The following is a 15,563-nucleotide window of genomic DNA, read 5'->3' as shown; positions in this document are numbered from 1 at the left end:
CAGTGAAAACGAGAGTTCATATTTATAAGAGCTGTATCGCTAATGTTAACAGGAATATGTGGCCCTTATTTCGTCTCTATTTCTGGTTGTATACTCGATTATCTGAAACAACGACAAAGGTCGTTACCTATAATCAACTGCCTCCATGGTCGAACGGTTACCATGACTGCCACTCAGAGTTCCCAGGTTCGATTCCCGGGCCGGGAGAAATATTTCTATGGCCTCCATTTATTTCTCTCGTGAGTTTGGATGTAATTTGTGGTAGTCTATGTGTGTGTCCATGGCATCCGCGACACAGGGTTTCCCTAGTGCGGGCTATGTTGAGTGTGTGCGTTATTATTATTATTAACTTAATGGTAAAACAAAAAAAAACACGATTAATGAAACTTTTCTCAACAGATTGTGAGTAATAGTAACTTTGTTTGCATAAATTTTTATTGAATTGATATTCAATAGAAAATTTTTTCGTGAAATTACTCCACTAGTTTGTTGTAAATATTCATACAAAGATCGAACACTTATAAAAAATTCCTTCGAACGGACGTCTGCTAGCAAACCGTGTCTGACGCTATACCAACTAAGCGCCATCTATTTGTTATATAAGTTTGTTTATATTTTTGATCCCAAATTCCACCGCAAATTATTAAATTCGTTGACAAATTAAAATTGAGGATTTCGATAATGATATATTTCTTGCCTTAACAAAATGTAATATCTGCGTTTGAAATTATAAATGTTCTGAATACAATGATAAACTACAAGTAACTTCTTTCATATCGCCATCAACATGTACACTGAGTTCCTGAAATAAGCGCGCAGTGACAACTGCTTGAATGTTTGTTTTGTTGCTTGAATGAAATCAGTGTCAAAGTCAAATAATTCACTTGCATGTCACAGTTCCAGGAATTGACAAAATATTCGGAATTGATGATCATTGGACTTGACGTATCCAAATAATTGTAATTTACCCGGATTCGGAACTTTATATCCTGACTTGACCCCAATCTGACCCACCAAAGCGAGGCTTAAACTTTTTAAAGTACAAAAATAGACTGAAGACTTGGCGTATGCCTATTTTTAATGAAAAGAAGAAGAAAAATTTATCTTTTTACACCTTTGCCTTTTCCTTCACAGAAAGAGTGGAAAAAACAACAACAAAATACAAAGTACAATTTAAGTAGGTAGATTATTGTAAAGTATCTTATGACGCTCTGTACCAACATGGCAAATTACAAAAGGAATATTTATAGGCAATAGATTACATTTAAATCAATAAATATACGTATTTCACACACTCCCAAATGCATGCATTAAATGTGTCGGCATTCAATTATGTATCGACTATTCCATAGAACAAAGACATATGTGCCAGACTACTTGTACTCAAGACATAGTACATTTCGTTCGTTCTCCTTCGCTGTGGATGTCAAATCGACTGTTGTTCGATTTTATATTTCCGAAATTCTCAAAACACCTTTACAGCCTTAGTTTGAATAGTGGAATTATTCTCGTAACGTACTTATTCTATGTTCGCTGTGTAATCACATCGGACTCTGTTCTTCGGAAGAATCGATATACTTTGCGCACGCAGTCCATCCATTTGCACCCCAGACGGCTCGGCAAGGGATCCTTCGGCATCCCTACATGCAAGCGCACACTGATGGCAATTATGTTGCGGCGGTGTCCATAGATATAAGGTGGCATCCCTAAGCATGCCGAAGCAGTCGGTCGCGACATCGTGCTCGCACCTGGCCTCTCTTCAGATCTCTGCCTCCCCTCACCCCGTGCATAGTTGCACTCACGGAAGAAAAAGAATGGAAGTGCCTTAAGCCTCGAATACTACCGATGTCGCCAAAACTCACACATTCTTAATTTGAAACAGTACAATATCTTGATATTGATTGGCCGTAGTTTCAAATTTAAAAAGAAATAACAGATTCTGGATTGTTAAATTCATTTAAACTTTACCCTGTTTGCATATTGTTAAAAGTTCAATACCTACTATTGCAAGTTACGACGTTTTGATACTATATTGAAATTTCAATCAATATGCTGCCATCTAGCGGTTAACTGCTGAACGACGACGGATTAGAGTTGTTAATTTAGTTCTCCAAAAAAGAAACGACCATATCGACTCGTCCGAAGAACAGAATCCGATGTGATTATACGACTAAAAGAGGATAAATACATAATCACGTTATTCAAAATAAGGCCTAGCCCTGTGTTTTCAGAATTTTATGAATTATTTCGTTTCGGAAATATAAAATCGATCGAAGATCGATCTGATATCCACAACTCAGAACAGCGAACGAAATGTACAATGTCGTGAAAATAAGCATTCTTGCACATAGGTCTTTGTTCTACGGATGAGACGATATTGCAGAAGTATAAGCTTTACTTTCGTTTCTTGTAACAAAAAAATATTTTGATAAACAGATAATAGAAAGTTTATTAAAATAAAACTTTCTGATGATATGAATTACCACAACGGGTAATATTTGTGGTGCGGCCATTGACTTACAAATAAATGGACGTCGGGTCTAATACAAAAACCACGAAAAAAAATGTCCCAAGTCAACCTATTTAAACGTAGTGACATGTAAAGGAATATGAAAAAGCTAAAACGTTGAATTTAAATTGTAATGTCATCGCAGTATCGCGCTGTCAGTCGAACAAATGAAGACTAAAGCGGAGTTTGACGCTCTGTATACGATAATAACGCCTTACAAGTTCGGACACTTTTTAGCGCGGACCCGACGTCCATATAATTGTAAGTCAATGGGTGCGGCTATCACTTTTCCACTTCAAAACAGCACAATAAGGCATTTTTCCAGAATTTCAGAGAAATTGCACGAAAGAATGACACAACCATACCAAACAAAGCGAAAATGGCGGACTGAGCTCAAATAGGTCTTTCGAGACCTATAGTTGGCACGCGTCGAACAATAACTAACCACTTCTACTGTATTTATTGTTTTGTGGTTGCGCTCGGTGTCCCGAAGCTTGCCATAGCATCCCGAAGGCTGCCGATTACCATTGAAATTTCGACTATAGCACCTGAAATTTAGGGTTAACTTTCATCACTTAAAAATCCTCTGCTGAGCCATCCCGTCGGTGGCCTCCGGGCCTTAGTATCGGCGGAAACTTGTTTCGTAATTTATTTTACTTCATAAACACGAAACAAAATACAAGGTAAAATAATTATGTTTCGAAAATGTAGGGATTATTTAAGGAAATACACGATCACTGATATGGTGTTATAATTTGAGCAGAAGCTTGTATTATATGATATTGAATGCAATGTTGTTGTGGTATTAATAATGCTAATAATTCATGCTCACCGAAATTAAAAGTTAAGGACGCCCATTAGAGGTAAGGTCGCGAAAAAAAATGGTGTAGGTAACATTGACCTACCAATAAAGTTTATTTTAATTTGATCATGTTTTAATGTGAACAAATTTTGTAACATCTTTCAGTCATTTTATAAATATTGATACAAAAATCAGACACAAAAAACGCCTTCGATCCGGCTGGACTCGAACCAACGTCTTTCAGCTAACCGCCCCAGACACTATGCCAACTAAGCTATGGAACGAACTCCAGCTCGTTAAACTATTTAAATGTCACTTAAGAACACGGTCGTCACGTTAACGTCATAAACATTTTTTATTCCGCTTCTGGTCTGTGTTTCGTTGGATTCGCGTCTCTGACTACAACTACTTACGTTTCTCTCGATCGAACCATTAGACTATGGAATTTTTCCATCCTATAAGATTGAACCCGATTATTAGCTACAATGAAAGCCGTCAAATCACGACAATGCACGTTTCGTCAAACGCAATATCATTTATTCATGTAAAATTAAATTTTTCAGCAATTTATACTAAAAGTAAAAAGATTTCAATTAATGGATACTTTCCTACTTCTTCTTCTATGTAATATTATAGCTCCATAGATACAATCGATGATTCCGCCAATGTCAAGTTAAGGACGAGTTTTTTACTCAGAATTTGGGACAGTTGCTTCAGCTGTACCAAGCACAAGTCCGGTCGTGCACGGAGTACTGCTGCCACCTGTGGGATGGCTGTGCTACATACCAACTGGCCACTTTGGATTTAATTGACAACCGTGCCAAGAGGCTTATAGGTGACTCGGAATTAGTGGAGGCGAAGCTGCAGAGCCTTGAACCCTGCCGTAAAGTTGCCTGCTTATCGGTATTTTATAGGATTTATCACGGAGAGTGTGCGATTTAATTCCGCCTTCCCCTTTCCATCACCGGATGACTAGGCGTAGGCATGGGTTCCACCCCTATGTTGTGGATATTCCAAAGATTCGCACGAAGCATTATGCCTCCACATTTAAATGGCGAACGGCTATGGAGTGGAATTCCCTGCTTGCAGACTTGTTCCCTGAACGTTATGACTTGGGCCTTTTCAAGGCGAGAGTGAATAGGCATTATTTAGGTGTGTATGCTCCGTCGTCGACCTCATCGTCACTTTCCATCTGGTGGGATGAAGGTCAAATGCGCACTTTTAATCTATAAAAAAAAATTGACCGGTGATTGGATACTTTCCTACAATTTTAGAAATTTTTTGACATAGCGTACCTCGGTCACACAATTGGGCCCAAAACTGTAGGGATTATTTAAAGAAATACACGATCACTGATATGGCGTTATAATTTTTCCTGTATTGTTTTCCTACCAAAATATACAAGGAAGTTCTATTATTTAATTTTAATTGTAATAAATATTATTTAAGGTAAATTACCTTGAGCTTTTGGGTGAAGAAAAATATCGTGGTAAAACTTGCAAGTTTTACCACGATATTTTTTTTCTTCAATCTGCAAGATTGAAGAAGTTTTACAGCCCTCGGAAAACGTGTGAAGTCCCGAACCTTCATTGCGCCGCTATGTCCTAAATCCTCTCCTGGATGAGACCCGTACGCAGCAGCGGAACGTATTATCTGGATGCTGATAAGCAATAGATAATGTGTCAACCAACATGATCATAGTTTTTTCGAAAATGGCATATAAAGAATTTTTCCTTGTTTTTAATAGTTTGTTCTAAAATTTACTTACATAAAATAAAAGCTTTTTATGTTGTACTTATTGTTGTTGGGGAATTATAGTAATAAATCACAACAATTCACCATTATTGAGGTAACAACAGCAAAAGTTTTCATTTTACAATTAAATTTTTGAACAAACTACCAAAAAAATCTTTAGGTCCATTTTCGCAAAATTATGATCATGCTGGTTGACACATTATTGCTTATCAACATCCATCTATACATTTACATTAACAGTATTCAGTATGTAGTGTATTACCTTAATAGTTCTATTAGACGACATGGTTGCATCCCATTTCCCACTCTTAAATCAATCCTAAGGTTGCCTGCGTCCTGATTTTGATTCAAATCGACATAGTAAGTTTTGTCATAGAAATGACGAAAGTTTCCGATTGGCCAGTTCTGAATCGCAATTATGGGCCTCGACTCGGAAAAGACGCAGTTTTCGATCGGGAGAGTCAATCAAAATCAAGCTGCTGGTCCAAATTTGTACTTAGCATTAAAGCCGCGTTGCACATTAACTTACTATACTCACTTGACTGTTCTGTGTTACCTATCATTATAATATGAAAATATTTTATGAAATTTTACCAACTTCTGCTGTCACGATTTTTTTGTCTCATACAACGAAATGATCCCTTTAAGAAACCGAGTCGTCAGCTGTAAAAAAAATTTTGGTCAATTTTGAATTGAATTTTTTTGACACAAGCAGTTGACCACTATTACCCTCTATGACATTCCTTCCAGCACCTCCTGTCCTACCTATCTCTAATAGTTTCCGTGTTAGAAAACCTTGAAATTTGTTTAGCGGCCATGTTGTTTATTTGACTTTCGTAAATTTTTTACATCCGGCGGAAATTGGCTAGGTTGTAGTACCTCATGAAAGTAAACAAATATTCCCTCCATATATTATAGGTTTTGCAGGCCGTTCACTCTTTGAAATTTTCAAGATTTAGGTAATCTCGTATTTGATTCTTCGCTTTGGAACCTATCCGCGTACAACGGTATAAAATAAATTATTATCTTTTTTCCACCATATCGAGAAGTATGCGTTCTATTTCTATCAATGAGTAAGAACTTGTAGCTTTATACACGGTTATTTTTAAAATACTAACAACTTCGCAGGATCTGGTATTACCCGTGATCTCGTAATCGCTGTGACGGGTAACATTATGACACGACTTATTGTAGGTATATTAAGGAACCGTATTACATATTCAAGATAAGTTTCGGGCACATTATCATCACACGTAGCAAGTATTCGCACCATTTCCTCCCCTCACGCTATCGTTAGCGCTTGTTTTTGCTAAAGCCATTGATCTTGCAGGTCAATGGCATTAGCCAACGCAGAGTTATCGTTATTTAGAGTAATCTATTCAAACATTTTTGTTTTTGTATGAAAGTAAATTTTGACGAATTATTAAAAGCCACAAGTTATTGCTTGATGTTAGCAATATAGTCCTGCGAGGTTGCCAGTGTTTTAAAAATAATCCTATATATACAGAGTGCTTTTTTAAAGGGTACAGTATGGGGAAATTTACCAAAATCTTATGATTTGACCAACTTCTACTGTCTCGATTTTTTTTTCCCATGAAATGAAATCATACTACTAAGAAACTGAGCCTGAATGTTAATAGCATTAAAAAAATTAGTCAATTTTATTCGTTTTGTATGAAAAATATTTTATGAAATTTGACCAACTTCGGCTGTCTCAATTCTTTTCGTCCCGTACAATGAAATGATCATTTTATTAAACTGAGTCGATTAGCACTAAAAAAAATTTGATCAAAATTGTTTTCACAGAAAAAGACTTGATAGTTCCTAAGTCCGTTTCCTTGTATCTTCTATGGATTCAAATTTCCCATAAAAGTTTTCCTCTTGTACACTCATGTTGGCCAAACCAAAGACCAGTCAACACAATTACTAATTGTATAAAAAACATAAATTACTTATTTGCCTCTAACATAAATGGATGGTGTTCATTTATTTGGATTATTTAATTTGCCTAAACCTTCATCTAATCTTTTTTCAAATAATTTGTAAGAGGAATGAGGGTGTCTGTACACGCTTAATACAACAAGCCGTTCAAGCTCTTTGCAGGATATGTCTATAGTCCGCTCAATAGGTAGTCTCACAATATCTGAACGTTCCTTAAATTTTAAATTATTTTTAATAAGAATTGAAGAGCCGAAATGAATGGCTTTTTCTCTGCTGAACGAACTAGCCTGGTGATTGTTGAAGCTAAACATGAACTGATGTTTAGATAAAAAGTGGTGCTCAGTAATACAAAGAACATCAATATTATTACAGTTAATAAATTTTAATTTATGCTGCCTAGGTTAGAGCAGTAAAATAATTGTTGTTTATAATAAAATTTAGGCGCTATTTATAAAAATGAACCTTCTGTTCACGCATACAGCCACCCTTAGACGTGGATTTGTCAGTGTCTCCACGTTTGTCTGTACGTCAAAATTTTTTCCAAATACAACAAATACCTAATAACCAATACAAATAGCCGTGTGAAGTGCCACTATTACCTAAATTTCACGGTTTCAAGAAGTAAACGACGTGAGATATTTTTAACGCTCAATATCCTGTACTGTAAAATATCAGGATTAGAGGGCGGAGTTAAACTACAAGTCACGTGAGGGTATCTCCATAGCGGTCCCATTTAATTTTGAAGAAAATCATCCACGTCTAAGGGTGGCTGTTCACGCATGAAGGTTCATTTTTATAAATAGCGCCTAAATTTTATTATAAGGAGCAATTATTTTACTGCTCTAACCTAGGCATCGCTCATAATAAGTATATATATGACATAAATTCGCATATTCATAATTTGACTTGCCGTCATAGTGACGTTATATTTTGTTTTGACATTAATAATCATTCATTGAAGTCAAACGCGGTTGGTCTCGACGGGATTTCACTGGACAACAGCAACATTGTTGTCTTTGCCTGTCATACTACCTGTTATTACGGCTATGGTGAACAGATCTATTGAAACCAATACGTTCTCAACGGACTGGCTGCATGCAGTCATAAGCCCCATTCCTAAAAATAATAACCCATCCACCTTGAGAGATATTCAGCCTATAAGCATACTGCCTTGTCTATCGAAGGTCCTGGAGTCTTGTAGTAAAACAAGTAACAGACTTTCTAGAAAGTAACGAAATCCTCCCCACCGTACAATCTGGATTTAGAAAAAAACATAGTACGACAACCGCTATGATCAAAGTAGTTGATGACATCCTATCCGCACAAGACAATGGACAGGGCACTTTGCTGACGCTACTGGACTTCTCTAGAGCCTTCGACTGCATTAATGTTAACCTGCTACTATTTAAATTACATTACTATGGATTTGCTGACTCCACACTCAAATGGTTCGACAGTTATCTGCAAAACCGATCTCAGTGTGTCGAAATTTCTGATCAGAGTGGTTCTAAATTACTATCGAAAACACGTGACGTCACGCGCGGAGTGCCACAAGGTTCAATTTTAGGCCCTATACTCTTTATAATCTACAGCGCGGATGTGATAAATCAAATTAAATTCTATAAGTATTATATGTACGCTGATGATAAACAGATTTATATATCATGCAAGCCATGTGATACTCTTAATGCTGTGAGTAAGTTAAACGAGGATTTAGAACGTATAGGGTTCTGGTCAGAATCAAATGTGTTGGTGCTAAATAGCAGTAAATCCAAATATATGGTGCTAGGTACAAGAAAGCAAATAGTGAAAATTGAAAGTCGTAATGTTACTCTAGCGATCAGGGGCGAAAACATTGAGCGAGTAAGTGAGGCTCGGAATCTTGGTCTCCTTGTGGATGAAACGCTTCATTTTGAGAACCATGTGTTAAGCATCGTCAGAAATGGTTTTTATAGGTTAAAGGTATTATATAACATCAGGAATTACATTAATGCTGACATTCGCATTAAATTGTGTGACTCATTAGTTCTCTCACAATTTAATTATATGGAAGTGGTGTATGGACCGAGGCTGTTGAAGCGCACACAACAAATAATACAGCGAGTGCAGAACGCCTGCGCAAGTTCAAATTCAAATTCAAAATAATCTTTATTTCATAGGTAAGCATTATTACACTTGAAATCGTCACAATGGTTAAACTCTACCGCTCATTCGTAAGGCAGATTCCCTTGAGAAGAATGAGCAAGAAACTCTAGGGGTTGCTCTTTGTAAATAACATTTACAATATTTTTTTTTTATTTGAAACATCAGAGATCGAGACTACCTCCATGAGCTAAACGGGTTTTTTGTCATCCAAGTACGCAGAAGTTGTATAATAACCTTTAGTATAAAGTTTTTGTTTCACTATAGTTTTAAACCTCGTGAAAGGCAAATTTTGTATATCAACCGGAATCTTGTTATAGAAGCGTATACATTGCCCCTTAAATGATTTTTTGACTTTGTGAAGACGACTATCAAGAAAAGCTAGTTTATTTCTATTCCTCGTATTAATGTTATGTCTGTCACTATTTTTCATAAATAAATTACTATTCCTTTTAACATAAATTACATTTTCATAAATGTACTGTGAGGCTAGTGTAAGAATGTTAATTTCCTTAAACTTATCTCTCAAAGATACTTTGGTAATACAAGGTTGTGTTTTAATATACCGCCACGCACGCACGTAACCCCTTACATAAACAACGCTAATATTTTAAAAATGAAAACGCGAAGAGATCTGCACTTGGCTACACTTCTCTTTGGGGTTATAAAATACAGAGTCCGGTCTTATCTGGCTGAGGAGTTGGTGTGGTTCCGCGACGTGAAGGCAGCGATCCCAGAGCGTCAGCTTGGTCGCTAGTTCTGCCGCGCTGTCGCACCGCCGCGTTCCGCGGCAGTTTCAAATTCGCCGCAGCGAAGATATGGAATGTACTGCTGCCGCCGCCGCTCCGTAGTCTCCAATCAGTGCACACGTTTAAAAGCAAATACATAAAATATCTTTTAGACATTTAAAAAAACCGTATAAGTTTACATGGGCACTTACCGCACTGTTATTCGACTTATGGCATTGGTGCGCGGCGGACATCGTCATCATTGTTATGCAGGATAGGACAAGCGATATAAATAATAAATTTGATTGTTTATTTCCCCTGAAAAATGTTATTAATTATTACTGTTTTTCATTGTTAATCTTTCATTAATCAATTATCATTTAATTTTTTTAAACTTTTATTCAATATACAATTCATTATGCAATAAGATTATTCATGATAATCTGTAATGTTTATAAGTTATACAGATTAGTACGTACCTCTTATGGTATAGGAGAATGCACGCTATTATGCTAGCTAATTACCTACGACGCTGGACAAAACCTGTTTAGTGTTTACAATGGAGTGGGCTGCACTTTTGTTGGCTCGTGAGGTCAGTATTCCGTGCTCGTAATCCGGGGACCCCTCCCGCGCGCCTACCCTCTCTTCTTGCGTAGTACACGTAACACAAATCTCACAATCGCTTTCATTTTAAACTAAATAAGTTCAATTTTGTTTGTTGTAAATGTTGGACACTACATTACATACACTTATCACTGTATATATGTATCAAAATCATTTTTTAAGTATTCTATACATATAACTGAACACAACACACTACATTATAGAAATATTTATGTAATTTATTTAAGTTTACTCGTATATTCGCGACACACGTCCTGTCCCGTCCGAGTGATTACTCGGTTGTAGGGCCCACTGGAAATCAGCGTCACAGCCTTTTCTCGGTGGTGACAATAGCGGAGTGGGATCCTGTTACATACGCCACAGCCGCGCACATGACATTTAATCTAATCGTGTTAAATATTTAATGTTTGCTTTGTTGTGTATGATTTTATTTTTATTCCTTTTTTTCCTGTTATTTTTATTTTAATTTTTTGTTAAATTTGTTTTTTTGTCTTTTTTATCTTCATTTTATTACTGTGTATATTTTTGTTGTGGCGTAGTAATAAACGATTTCTATTCTATTCTATAATAAGTTCGTAAGGACCTTCAAACGTTTTAAGGATAATTTACTTTTACCCATAAGCTATCTGAGACATATAGCTAGTTTGCTATCTTTTAATGTTAAGGACGCTGTTATAGAAGATATAACACAGTCCCACGACAATGCTCCTACAGTAGCAACAGTATACTTATTACTAACGATAATTTAAACTGAAAAACACGACAACAGAAAAGTCTAATAGTTTCCATATAGTACATCAAAATATTCAAGGCTATTCTGGCAAAACATTAGAAATAAATCTATTTTTGCATGATATTTCCGTTGACGTGTTTTGTGTTACAGAAGACTGGCTGAAAGACTACGAAGCAATTAACAACATAGAAAATTGTGTGATAGTCAGTTCATTCATAAGAAATAACTTAAGTAGAGCGGATCCATGATAATTATTAAACGTAACTTAAAATTTAAAGAGCGTAAGGATGTCACAGACACCTTCTGCTGAACGAACTATTGAGATGTATTGTGTGGAATTGGATCAGTTTGTCGTCTTATGTGTATACAGGCCCCCCTCTGCTAATTCTAACGAGTTTGAATTAATTATGGAAGATAGTTTAAAGCGGGTTTTTCCAACCAATAAAAACGTAGTAATATGTAGAGACTTCAATGTAAACCTGTTGGAAAACTGTTCTACTTCTGTAAGACTTGTTAATTTATTTAAAAATTTTAACTTGATTAATCTTTTCTTAGAACCAACTCGCATCACTGCCTTCTACTTGTATTGATAACATCTTTTGTAACACAGACGCAGTGTCTAAATCAATAATAAATTGCTTAAGATCAGACCATAGTGGCCAATTGGCTTCTTTTAATTATAAAATGAGCAAAAAGGTAGACCAATTTCTCTGCAGACCGTTTACCACAGAACGAATCATTAGATTTCAAGACAATATCGGCAATAGTTTGAATTCTCTGCCCCATATACCGGAGGTTCCAAATACTTTGTATAGCACGATATTTGGTTTAATTAAAAATGAATTTGATAATGTATTTAAATCGGAAACATTAACTTTCCATAGAGAGACGAAATTCAACGACTGGGCAACAGTAGGTGTTCATAAGAGTAGGTCTCGTTTGTATGAGCTGTATGCTATGAAAACTTATAATACTAATTCCAATTTCATAGAATATGTTAGAAATTATTCAAAAGTATTTTAAAAAGTATGTGTAGCTGCTAAGGTTAAGTTTCACAGCGACAAAATTAGGCAATCGATAAATAAATCTAAAACTACTTGGAGCGTAATAAATAAAGAGTCAGGCAGGGTTAAACAACACGATAGAGATATAGTTTTAGAATTACAAAATTATACAATCTCAAGACAAGGTACCCCAAGCTTTTGAATCGTTCTTTTCGAAAATTGCTGTGAACACTACAGAATCATTAAATTGCTCCCCCTTCTCTTGCTATTGATCTCCTAAAGGAAAATGTTAACGTTTGTGGCAGTTTATTTAATTTCCGTCATGTTAATCCACAAAATATCATAAAAGCTTTTAAATCGATACATGTTAAAAAACTGAAGATCTCTGGGGCATATCAACTAAAGTTATAGACTCAGTTATTGATCTAATTTCCCCACATTTAGCTGTAGCTTTCAATAGGTGCGTTGACGAAGGTGTTTTTCCCGATTTAATGAAATACAGCAAGGTTATTCCCTTATTCAAAAGCGGTAGGAAAGTTGACCCTAGCAGCTATAGGCCCATTTCAATTTTACCAGCTTTAAGTAAAATATTCGAAAAGGTTATGCTGACTCAATTACTGTCCTATTTCGGTAGGAATAATATTTTTCATAGTGAATAATACGGGTTTACTAGTGGTAGATCGGCTAGCGATGCGGGGGTAGCGTTACTAGAACACATCTTTGATGCTTGGGAAAGGTCCCAGAACGCTATTGGTCTTTTTTGTGACCTCTCAAAGGCATTTGATTGCGTTGACCATATTACTCTTTTTGAGAAGCTCGAACATTACGCTGTAAATGGCAAGGCGTCGGAACTTGTCTCGTCATATCTCAACGGTAGAATTCAGAAAGTAGACATAAATGGAGTGACTGCTTTGGGTTCTCCGGTAAAAATGGGTGTTCCACAGGGCTCAATACTTGGACCTTTCTTATTTCTGATTTATATTAATGATCTGCCATTTTTTGTTAACCATTGCGAAATAGTATAGTTTGCTGATGACACATCCTTGATTTTTAAAACGGACAGACGTGACATTAACTATGACCATATTAATGATACCCTCTCTAAGGTAGTTTATTGGTTTAATGCTAACAATTTATTGCTTAATGCCAAGAAGACAAAATGTGTTAAATTTGAATTACCTAACGTAAAATCGACTAGTCCAAGCATAGAAATAAACGGAGAAAAGTTAGACCTTGTTAATAAGGTCTTCTTGGGAGTGACCTTAGATAGTAAACTTCAATGGTTTCCACATATATCTTCCCTGGCCAGCAGTTTAAGCTCCGCTGCATACGCAGTCCGCAGAATACGTGAGCTTACCGATGTTAGTACTGCTAGACTAGTTTACTTTAGTTACTTCCATAGTATAATGTCCTACGGGATTCTCATGTGGGGTAAAGCAGCAGATATTCAAACTATATTTGTATTGCAAAAATGAGTAATTCGTTCTGTGTACCGTCTAGGTTCTCGGGTTTCTCTCAGAGAAAAGTTTAAGGAGACTGGTATCATGACTGGGGCATCACAGTACATTTACTCAAATATTTTATATGCCCGTAAAAATATACATAATTTTAATAAGAAAGAAGATATCCATAATATTTAACCTTAGAGCTAAGTCCAAAGTCATGGTACCACGATTTCGTTTAACCAAGGTAAACGACTCTTTTATGGGGAACTGTATACGTTTTTACAACAAGATTCCAGAGCATATGTTAAGTTTATCATTACCTAAGTTTAAAAACTACATTAAAAATATTTTGATCGAAAAATCATATTACAAACTTGAAGACAAGTGTTAGATAAAGATGTATAGAAAGACGACACGGCTCCAGAATACACACAAATTTGATTCAAAGTGTATTCCATAGGATTTAAATTTATTTTACCAGTCAGTTAGAGCAGTCTCTAAAGTTTCTTGCTCGTTCTTCTCAGCGAAGTCAGCGTAGTGAACGAACAGTAGCTTAATATAATGTAATGTAAATGTGACATTTTCAAGTGTAAATCTATTTTACCTATGGAATAAATGCTCTTTGACTTTGACTTTGAAATGGTTGATTTTACTATTCTCCAATTCAAGGCGTTTTTCTCTCTCAATATACTTTGAGAAGTGAGAACCGATTTTTATTATGTTTTAGTGGCGAACTAGGGGATGACTCCGGGTTTGCGCACTACCCCGTCACCGATTTAAATAAAACATGGTAATTATATGTAATTCCACGTACTTTTCAGGTCGGTTTTTTTAGTACTCTGTACTGAGATTATATTACTATATTTTCAATCAAAGTTATGCTTCATAACAGCTTAAATACTTTTAGTACACAAGGGCTTTTATATACAGTTAAACAAACTACAATATGCTAAGTAATAACAACCATTTCTAAAACCGGGATAGATGCCGCAGTGGGACAGATGCCTCGTTTTTAAAAAACCTAACTTCCCAAATCGCAACAAAGAATAATTAGTTTAAATAAGGAATTTATACACCACTCATCAAAGTTCCTGCAGGGCTTCGTGTGGAATAGACGCGTTTGGCTTGTACATGCGTTAACTTCGCGATGAACATGACAAACGGTTCAAAATTTCAGACGCAAGTATTTATTGTCGCGTAACTTTGTAAGGTATAATAAATTCCGTTTTATTTTTATTATATCTATACACTGGTTCATTAACTGCGCACCTAGGTGTCCATAATCGCTCTTTTGTATATAGCTTAGTTAAATAATAAAAGGGCATCTATCCATATCGACTAGGATAGTCGCCTCGAACTCATTCCAGCAGATCGACTGCTCAAGTTCGTTGCCAACCGTCAAAAAAGCCCCAGCCCATCGTGTATCGGCCTTTTATATTCGTGCACAAACAACAAAATCGTTGGCGCGTGGTGTTTTTCTTATACGCACGTGGTGTTTTACTTACTAATTATTGTATATTTGCAGGTAAATTATGACATTGATTACCAAATTATCCCAAATTACGTAACTACCTAACATTTGAAACTGTCGTGTGGATTAACACATATAATATGCAGAACACCATCCATTTATGTTAAAGACAAATTAGTCATTTATGTTTCTTATACAATTAGTAATTGTGTTGACTGGTGAACATGAGTGTACAAGGAAAATTAAACTATTATTATAATATAATATAAAGCTTGATTACCATTATATAGAGTGTTTTTTTTCTAAATGGGACAGTATGGAGAAATTTGAACCCATAGAAAATACAAGGAAATTGTCTTAGGAACCATTGTCTTTTTTGTAAAAAAAATGTTTGCATAGTCAATCTTTG

Source organism: Hyposmocoma kahamanoa, unplaced genomic scaffold (genome assembly GCF_003589595.1).
Source record: "Hyposmocoma kahamanoa isolate Upper Pololo Valley unplaced genomic scaffold, ASM358959v1 210, whole genome shotgun sequence".
Lineage (NCBI taxonomy): Eukaryota > Metazoa > Arthropoda > Insecta > Lepidoptera > Cosmopterigidae > Hyposmocoma > Hyposmocoma kahamanoa.
Note: the sequence above shows the minus strand (reverse complement) of the source record.